General features: G+C 41.3%; 1 long non-coding RNA gene across 1 annotated transcript; it reads right to left on the bottom strand.

The window, feature by feature from the left end:
• Positions 1-1,365: 1,365 nt before the first annotated feature.
• LOC146960606 (uncharacterized) lies at positions 1,366-8,308 on the bottom strand. The gene is made up of 3 exons (XR_015035407.1): positions 8,283-8,308; positions 2,015-2,113; positions 1,366-1,860 (listed from the first exon to the last, which is right to left on the bottom strand). It is a non-coding gene; the product is annotated as an uncharacterized LOC146960606 (long non-coding RNA).
• Between the last annotated feature and the right edge of the window lie 1,453 nt (positions 8,309-9,761).

Here is a 9,761-nt window from a genome sequence, read left to right as displayed (position 1 = left end):
CCTGTGAACTCGTACCAGTTCGATCTGGTACGAGTTCACGGGTCGAAAGTTACGAGTGGCCGTTATAGTGCCCTTTCACAGGTAAAACAGGTCGGAAAAACACGAGTGGGTTGCCTGGAACGCTACAAAGTCGTAAGTCGTGACTTGAAGCAGTAACTTGCGGTTTCAAAAGCCTGCCTGGAACACAGCATTAGCCAAAACGACCGGATCGCTTACTTCTGCTTTAATCTTCAATTCACCTGGTGAAGAAGAAGTTTTCTCCTCGGCTTACAGCAGAGCAGAGTGACTGACAGACCCGTGTTTCGGACCAAACACTCTATGTAAGTGATTGCCGTCGGAAGATATAACTATTTAAGACTTATATTAACACAAAAATTCAGCTTACTTCTGCTTTAAGTATCATGTCAAGTTCACTTTGTCCATCGATCAAAGATCACTGGATCATCATCAATGCACAGACACAAACCCCCAAATTAAAGAGATAGTTTGGGTTTGTTGACATGTGGTTGTGTGAGTTAGTCAGTCATAGTCGCTACATTACCTGTTCTGTATTGGGAGTAGCACACTCCTGGTTAGCGGAGCTGGCCTGGGCCACTGGCAGGTTAGTAGAGCTGTGAGTTTCTGTGTATGAGGTCACCAGAAAAAAGGTTTCAGACACTTTTAAACTCGCCCACTAAAACAATCTATCTGTTCAAATGTTTGCTTCATGTACAGTATATTCAGAGGTTTATCTTTCCATCAGAACAGCAATTTACTTTTGAAAAAACAAACTATAGTTCCAAAGTAAAGTTCTGTTTATGGCATAGAATTGAAATAATTTAATCAAAATAGTCTGTTACTGTACAATGACATTTTCATTAAAACGTCACCTTTCTCACTGGCTGCAGATGATGTTTCAGGCACGACTTTAAGTCCTTTTTCAGTTGCTGTGCTGTCATCCTGCTCCTCTGGCTGTTCATTATCACCAGGTTCAATCACTGGTTCTCTCTAAGAAAACAAGTTTTATTTAATAGAGAATATAATTTAATAGAGATTTAATGAGACTTTGTTCACTACAACTGTGGAGATAAAGAAGGTGAAAATTTAAACAAACTTCTAACCTTGATCTTATTTTCATCTGTGTTCAGCTCCTTCTCTTTAGCTGCAGCACAATGTTAAAAAAAAACAGATTGTGTACAAATAATAAATATTGGTAAATGTTTATTTCCTGTATAAATATAATTCCTCTCTAAGTGGTATGATATATTTTGATATTGGTAAAATGTCATCAGAAGTTTCTAATCTCACGTGTTTGGTTTGGATGAATCACCGTAGAATCACTCTTCTCTTCTTCATGGGTTTTGTGCTCCAGCTCTTCTTTCTCTCCACATGTCAGTCCACTGTGTGGATCATTTTCAGAGACCATCGCATCTATTTTTTCTATCAGTGCTATTATTTCATTTCCGTCTTTCATAGTTTTTTTACATGTGTGGAATCTTTTTTCATCAAAACCTCTGAAGTCTTTCAGGTCTGTCAGTGCAGTGTCATCTGACTCATGAGTCACAACTGTCATTAAATAATCAAGTGATTCTTTGCCAAACGTTTTCTCTAACCACTGAACTCCTGAACTGTATTGGCTGCTGAGCTGATCATTTGGTAAGAGCAGGAGAAAGGCATGAATTCCCTGATTTAAAGGGAGTTTGTCAGTGTCTTGTTGACCAAGCATGTTGATGATGGAGATGTGTCGACCACACAGATCATACAGACTGGATGAAAACTGCTCCTCATGTGTTTGTTCATTGTGGTCAAGTAACATGTTATTTGTTCCGACCTCAATAGAATTCGTGTCACCAAATAACACAAGTGTGAGACTGGGAATCACTGAAACACAAAGAAAAAAACCTCTACGTTATATCAGAGATAACAATGAAACTACTTTTGTTGAAAATTAAAAAAAAAAAAAAAAAATAGAAGTGATTCTCACGTTCTTTGAATGGTTCGGTCACAATAGTTAATAAATGAATTATCAAATTACCTTTGTCATCCATTACAGATGATTTCACAGGTTTTATTTCAGGCTTCCCTCTTCCACCTCCTCCTGTGTCATCATGTTTCTCCTCCTCCATCTCATCACCTGCTCAAGTAAACAGACACAAGACAAAGCCATTCAGACAAATGTGGTATTTAACATGACACTATTCAAACTGCTTATAAAAACAATTTGATCAGGAGAATATAAAAGCAGTTAATCTTTTTATAAAAATCCATCTAACACCAAAGTTATTTTGGCAAACATCCTGAAGATTTAACTGCAGGTGAATTCTTTTGAATATTTGAAATGTTTTCTTATGAGTAAAAAATGCAAGTGAGAATTCGTTTTTTGTGTGTTTTGTCAACAATGTTGTGTGTTGTCAAGGTAATGTGAAAGGGGGATAAGAGCTGTCTCACTCCTATTCCAGCATCTGGAACCCTTTCAGACTCTCACATTAAAGCAGAAGTAAGTGATCCGGTCGTTTTTTTTTTGTCAGCCAATGGAGTTAGCAGCCCCCGCCCTCGTCATGGATCTATTGGTCCTCGTCCCTACGTCACCACATTCACGCGCATCCCTTGGCTGCACACACAGCCCTTCATGACGTTCTCTCTCCTCATTGGATAAAACTTGTAGGATACAAGGAAGTATACAAGACGTTTTCTCCTCGGCTTACAGCAGAGCAGAGTGACTGACAGACCCATGTTTCGGACCAAACACTCTATGTAAGTGATTGCCGTTATTTAAGGGCGTTTTCACACCTGCAGTTGTTCCGATTCAGCAACTAAACCGATACAACTGTTGCGTTCTTTTTTCTGGGCCGTTTGTGTTCACATTGCATGATTCTAAAGCGGTACAGCGCTTTGCGCTGTGGAACAGCGCCATAGCAACGGCCCTAACAACACCCCATCAGCTGATCAGCAACAATGGCAACAATGAACCGCGGGCTGACTTGCAGTAGTGAGGAGGTTCAATTTCTTATTAATATTTGGGCAGACGAGTAGCCTATTTAGTTGAAGTTCAATTAAAAAAAATGCCCAAGCTGACTGGTTTATGGCTGGGGCGAGACCTTGAAGTATGCCTATAATGTGCTATAGCTACAAATGTAGTCTAATAGGCTACATTATTATTTATTATTATTATTATTATTAGCTAGTGACCAAGCGTGCTGTCCGCTGTCTCAGTGCTGACACGTGAATGAATGACAGAGCGTGTCACTGCCCGTGAGAGAGAGAGAGACAGAGAGAGAGAGAGAGAGAGAGACAGGGAGGGGGGTGGTCAGGTTGTGTTGGTCAAGCTGTGTTTTCAGTTTCAGGTGTCATAGTTATGTCAGATGAATTGTCCTCTAACACAGCCATTCTCAACCTTGGGGTCCCTCCCGACCCCAGTTGATGTGGCTGGAGGGGGCGAATGAACGACATGTTTCTTGGCATGCATTGCTGACCTGGGCATTGTTTCTTAATAAATTAGAAAAACTTTTCTTGTCATTCCCCTTTTCCGTGCATGGTTGAAGGAGATTGGCTTGCATCCACGCTCCACTCGCTCCTGCGCCGACAGGTCCTCGCATGTCACATAAACCAGCCCGGGTGTGTGGACACCGCATCAACTCGCCACCCGCATCTATTTAAACTCCGTCGCTTTGTTTTGTTCTTTTGCCCTGATGAAAACCTCCAGGTCGGAATATTGGCCATGGAGACAAAACTACAGCAGCCAATTATTTTTTTCAGTGCAGGGATCAAGAACTAAAAAGGCAAAAAAAAAACCCCACCGCGGACAGCGCTGCGCTTTATCCATCATGCGTTCACACTGGCGTGTGTGTGTTTGTGTGTTGGGGCGGGGGGTCGCGGACAGCAGTGCATGTGAAATTGGGGGTCGCGACTCAAAAAGGTTGAGAACCACTGCTCTAACACACCCTACAGTTTGACTCTTTTTTTCTTCTAGTAAACGGGCACCGTAGCATGACTAGTTATAGGGGTTGTTTGCGGAGCTCTGCCCGGTGCTGATCGCCGCGGGTCAGCTTGGAAAGGCTGGTGGACTCATGGCTTGAGTTTGCGTCTTTCTTTTCTTTTGGCCACCGGCTTTCCTGTTTTAAGGCCAAGACGACACGCTGCTGATGCTCCATTATGTTTTTGGGGCAGTTGCCCGTGGTCCTCCTCCTCCGGTTGCCAGGTAACCAGTCAATTTGTTCCAGGGGTGGATTGGCCATAGGGAGTACCGGGAGTTTTCCCGGTGGGCCGGTCACTAATGGGCCGATAGGCGGCCGTTTTTTATTTATTAATTTATTTAACTTTTTTTTTCGCCATGCCTTGCCTGTTGTAACTCTCCCGGCCCAGGGAGAGAGACATGCATCGGCTCGGCCCACAGTGCTCAGCTGCAGACACAGCAGAGAGGTGACGATTGGCCTAATGGCTTGTCTACCTGGCCCAATGGCCCTATGAGAGGCTACAGAGGCCCAGGAGTCCCACCCACACATGTTCTAGACCCCCCCTCGTCCAATCACTTTTAATGATGAGGAGTCATGATGAGAGAGAGAGCGAGAGAGAGAAAAAAACAAAAACACCAGCGCACGAAAACGGAAAAGAAAAGTTAAAAAAAAACGCAAAGGCGGCGCGGAAAAATGGAGGAAAGTAACAGAAAAAGAAAAGCTCTAGCAGCACAGACTGCTGAAAGGACAATTACGCAGATGTTTGCTGCAGGGGCCGCGTGGCCTGGCTGGAGCTAGAAGCACCGATGCAGCTGCAGCAGCAGGTCCTTCACGTGAGTCTGAAGGGAGTGAGGCTCCCATTACCAGTGCCCTTATGGTGCAGGAGGCTGAAAAAAATAAGTGTTGAGAAGACTCTCCACCATGTGAAGGAGGTAGTGATACCGTGTTTAGCAGGTATGTGCTTTCCAGAATGGTGTTGTAAACATTCATTAAAATAATGTAAATGGTCCAGAACGGTTGCTATGAACGTTACTTGACATAATAAATAGCTATAGCTAATAACTCTGATGGTGTGGTGTGTTACAGCTAAATCTAGTTGGAAAACAGATTTAGTATTGGAAAACAATAACTATATTCATATACTATCCTGATTAATTGATTAGTTGCTTTTATTAAAGTGCCCTCACTCAAATTTGGTCATGAAGGACATTGAGCTAACAACTTAACAAAAATGTATTCTTTCCAAATTTTTTTCAGTCAGTGTTTATGGTTTATTGTCCTTTCAACAGTTTAACATTATACAGTTAAAATTAATAAAACACTTATTAACTACTGTAGCAGCCGATTGTCAAACAAATAAAAGTATCAAATCAAACTTCAAATTATACTAATCAAAGGGCCACTGTTGCACCATGGGTTGTGGTGTACGCGGATGGGAAAAACATAATGTCCAAACAAATGTCCAGTTTCAACAAAAAACGTGGTTTATTTAACCAAACAGCGAGCAAACAAAGAACAAAGAAAATTCCTGTGCCTCTCCCGCTCCGGTAAAAAACCATTTGCCCACCCAGGTGCATGCTGGTCCCTTACCGACAGCCTACCTATATAACTTCAGGTGCCCCCCTACCGTGCCCAAATGAAACAAAACACAAATAATAAACAAGAAACACCTAAAGTAAACAAATAATAAACTAGAATACTAATAGAAATCTAATCATAATGAAATCAAGTAAATTGACTGAGAATAACCAAAACTAAATACTCACTAAACAAAATAATAAACTAAACAGCACTAAATACTACAAATAAATAAATAGCTCCAACAACTACTGTTACAGTAAAACATCATTCTGCATACATATTACTCATGATGCAGTACACAAATTACAAGTATTTCTTGTCATGCTTCATTGTCTATACATTATGTTGAGCTGTACTGTCTTTCTAAGATAAAATTAGTGTTTGTCCATTTTTAGGATCATTGTACTATTGTTTTCCATACTTTAGCCAACTAGCCAAAGTTCTGATTGCATGCAGACTCATTATGTGCATGTAATCTTGTCCAAACTTAACTTATTCCACACTATTCCTCTACTTTGTTGTATATTGTATATCGTTTAGTAGTGGTGTTATTAAGAGCTTGTGTGTTTGTATGTACATCAACAGTGCTAGTTGGCAAAATATCTGCGTGCAGATAGTGGGCCGGTCTGGACCAAAAAGTCCAGGGCCAAATTTTTGTCCCAGTCCACCCCTGATTTGTTCCGATACATGTGTCGGTTGCGTTCTCACTACAAACGAACCGCTCCAGGGCTCGGATGGAAATGGGATGGGATAATAATTAAAGCAGAAGTAAGTGATATATTTGTGTTAATATAAGTCTTAAATAGTTATATCTTCCGACAGCAATCACTTACATAGTATAGAGTGTTTGGACCGAAACACGGGTCTGTCAGTCCCTCTGCTCTGCTCTGAGCCGAGGAGAAAACATTTATCGTATCCTACAGTTTTTATCCAATGAGGAGAGAGAACGGCATGCAGGGCTGTGTGTGCAGCCAAGGGACGCCGTGAATGTGGCGACGTAGGGACGAGGACTGTTATGGTGCGTTCAAGGAAACTCGTAACTCGTGTTTTTCCGACCTGTGAAGTCGTACCAGTTCGATCTGGTACGACTTCACGGGTCGGAAGTTACGAGTGGCCGTTATAGTGACTTTCACAGGTAAAACAGGTCGGAAAAACACGAGTGGGTTGCCTGAAATGCTACAAAGTCGTAAGTTGTGACTTGAAGCTGTAATTTACGATTTCAAAAGCCTGCCTCGAACGCAGCATTAGCGAAAACGACCGGATCGCTTACTTCTGCTTTAATATGCATCTTGAGATCAATAAACTTAAAGCAGAAGTAAGCGATCCGGTCGTTTTGGCTAACTTCCTGTGAGCCGATGGAGTTAGCAGTCCCCGCCCTCGTCCCTACGTCACCACATTCATGCGCATCCCTTGGCTGCACACACAGAGAGGGCCGCCCCTTTATGCTGTTCTCTCTCCTCATTGGATAAAGGTTGTAGGATACAAGTAGAGCACTGGAAAAGAGAATAATAATAGTTGTGACTTGAAGCTGTAATTTACGGTTTCAAAAGCCGGCCTGGAACGCAGCATTAGCCAAAACGACCGGATCGCTTAGCCTACTTCTGCTTTAAACATTCAACTAGTAATAACTAGTAATCTCTCTCTCTCTCTCACACACACACACACACACACACGCACGCACACAAACACACACAAAGTCAAACACACACGACGATAATGCTCAATCAATAATAAAAAAAAGACGATATGCTTATAGCTCATATCGACTGCCTTTCATGGTGCTCCTGGTGAGTTTAGAAACTTTCGTTCATGTTAGCAAACAGCAGTAAAGTACGCTACCTGTGATGCTAGCGCCTTCTCCCTCCCACAACAACACAACTTTTCCTCCGATTCCTGTCATTGGTCTGAAAACAGCGGTGTTGGGCTAAATGAAATTAGCAAGTAACAACCAAGGGGGCGGGACATGACGCCTGTCAATCATTGACCCTGCGTCAGCCCGCTGCTGATTGGTCAGAAGCGATCGGCCTGTGGGCTGAATCAGAGCGATAGATATCGTTCTGGGCTGAATGAAATTAGCCCAAACAGTCGGTAAATGGCGAGGGCGGGACATGGCACCTGTCAATCATCCACAGTCGGAAAATGAATGAGAGCAGCCTCGGTGAGCTCGGGCTGATTAAAATTAGCCCATTTAGAGATATTCTGTGTTTTTCTTGAAACTATTTGACACTGTTGCCACTTCGGAGACTTATAACAAGTTTAATTTTTAAGAGTTAGAATGAGCAAATGGCACTCTTCTGGCGGATTGATAGCAGCCGTCACTGAGCAAGTGTGTCTTTATCAGTGAGCATGTCTTACAGAAACCATCCACATGAAAACTAAACCACTGTCACATAGATAAACTGCTGTTGAACTAAAGCAGAAACCATTTTTACAGACACACCCAGTGAAGACCATCACACTTCAAAAACAAACGTTCACCTTTGTTTTGTCTCTTAGGCTATCATGATTTAAATGAGAAATATTAAAGATCAAGATTTGATTTGACTAAAACACACATATCTAATCTGAAGGTGAGATAAAATAAACATGTCTCTGCACAACAATAAATAATACAACTTCTTAACCATAAAAATGAGCTAAGTTAGTTAAATGATAAAGATAAAAATTATAAATGTGTTTTTCTTTAAACAGTCAGTCTCTGCTATAAAACTGTACATTCACTGATTTATTTATATATTTACACAATGGTGAAATGTAGAACAAACTCACTTTTGTTTTGTAATTTCTCAGCTCTGGTCTGTGTGGATGCATCCGTTTTATGTGAATCCGAATATTGATCAGTATATATAACTCTGGTCAGTCCTTCACAAACCCCTCCCACCCTGCTCTGAACAAATCAGATGCGATGTGAGACATGAGGATCAGAGAAAGTGAACTAACACTATTCTGCTTTGTCATGGTCAATAAATGGGAAAAACTGGAGAGTAGTCTCCATTTCTGTAACAAGAAGACTATTGATATTTGATGATGAATACACACACACATCTACAGCCTCATTATGATATACATACACAGTGCAATATACAATACAAAAATGTATATTATACACATATATTGAATATTTGTAACTTAAGTGTGTTTTTGCAAGGAAGGAAGGAAGGAAAGGCAGCTGGAAGGAAAGGCAGCTGATGATAATGATATGCATTTAATGAAAATACAACATGGGGTAATAAAATTACATTCACTCGGGTGCCTACCACACACGCACGCACGCACACACACACATTTTGCCTATTCAGGCAAGGCAAGGCATCTTTATTTAGGGTGCTGCCTTGCCGATTTTGGCCACAGATGCCGAATTCTCTCCAAATGGTCACCTCTGGCAAACACTCTGGAGACAGTGGTTGGACAGGGCATCAGAAATCTTTAAATGTTCACCAATATTCTGATTTTTTTTATTAAAAGCGGTACAGGCCTGATGCAGCTCCAGATACTTTCACCTCTGCCACCCGGTTAGACTCCCACCTCCCATGTCGTGGCTTCTGCCCTCCATGACTATCAATAGTTGTTTAATTGTCTACCTTCTCCAAATAAACTTTTCTGAGCATCCTTCTTCCTTTGAGGAGGTCATTCGGGAAGTTTTTTAAGCGCTTAAAGCAGAAGTAAGCAATCCGGTCGTTTTGGCTAACTTCTTGTCAGTGGATGTTAGGTGTTTTTAGCAACACACTGAGATCAAGTTCATCCACCCTAAAGACCACAAACCCCAAAGACCCAATCTAAGCATCTAAATTACAGACTTGCCAACATTAAGTGTATAAACATGAAAAAGTCAATTATAAAGTCAACACAATGAGGAATAAGTTACACCTGCTCTGAAAACAGAATGGACACGTGTAGCACACAGAGGATGGTCTAAGAAGGTACCCATTAGCTGTTCCTTTGTTTACTGGAACAACATCCCTGAACAGAAGAGGAGTCACAACTGATGCTGCTAATGTTGTGCCTCTAAAGATTCTGTCATATCTCCTTCAAAAATTATATATAACATAATATAACTATATGTTACATACATAATACATAGCATTTCACACAGGCATTTAGAAAGTTGTGAAGGACTTACAGGGGTTTAAATGTTTTCAAGATTTGCATATTTTGTCAATTAAACTAAACCTGTAGGGTGATAATAAACCAAGGTTATAATATGCACATGTTACGTTGTGCTCAGTTGGAGAATGAACAAACATGGGA

Source organism: Trachurus japonicus, unplaced genomic scaffold (assembly GCF_045865225.1).
Source record: "Trachurus japonicus isolate A0001 unplaced genomic scaffold, Traja_1.0 AP030183.1".
Classification (NCBI taxonomy): domain Eukaryota; kingdom Metazoa; phylum Chordata; class Actinopteri; order Carangiformes; family Carangidae; genus Trachurus; species Trachurus japonicus.
Note: the sequence above shows the minus strand (reverse complement) of the source record. Positions and strands in the feature narration are given on the sequence as shown.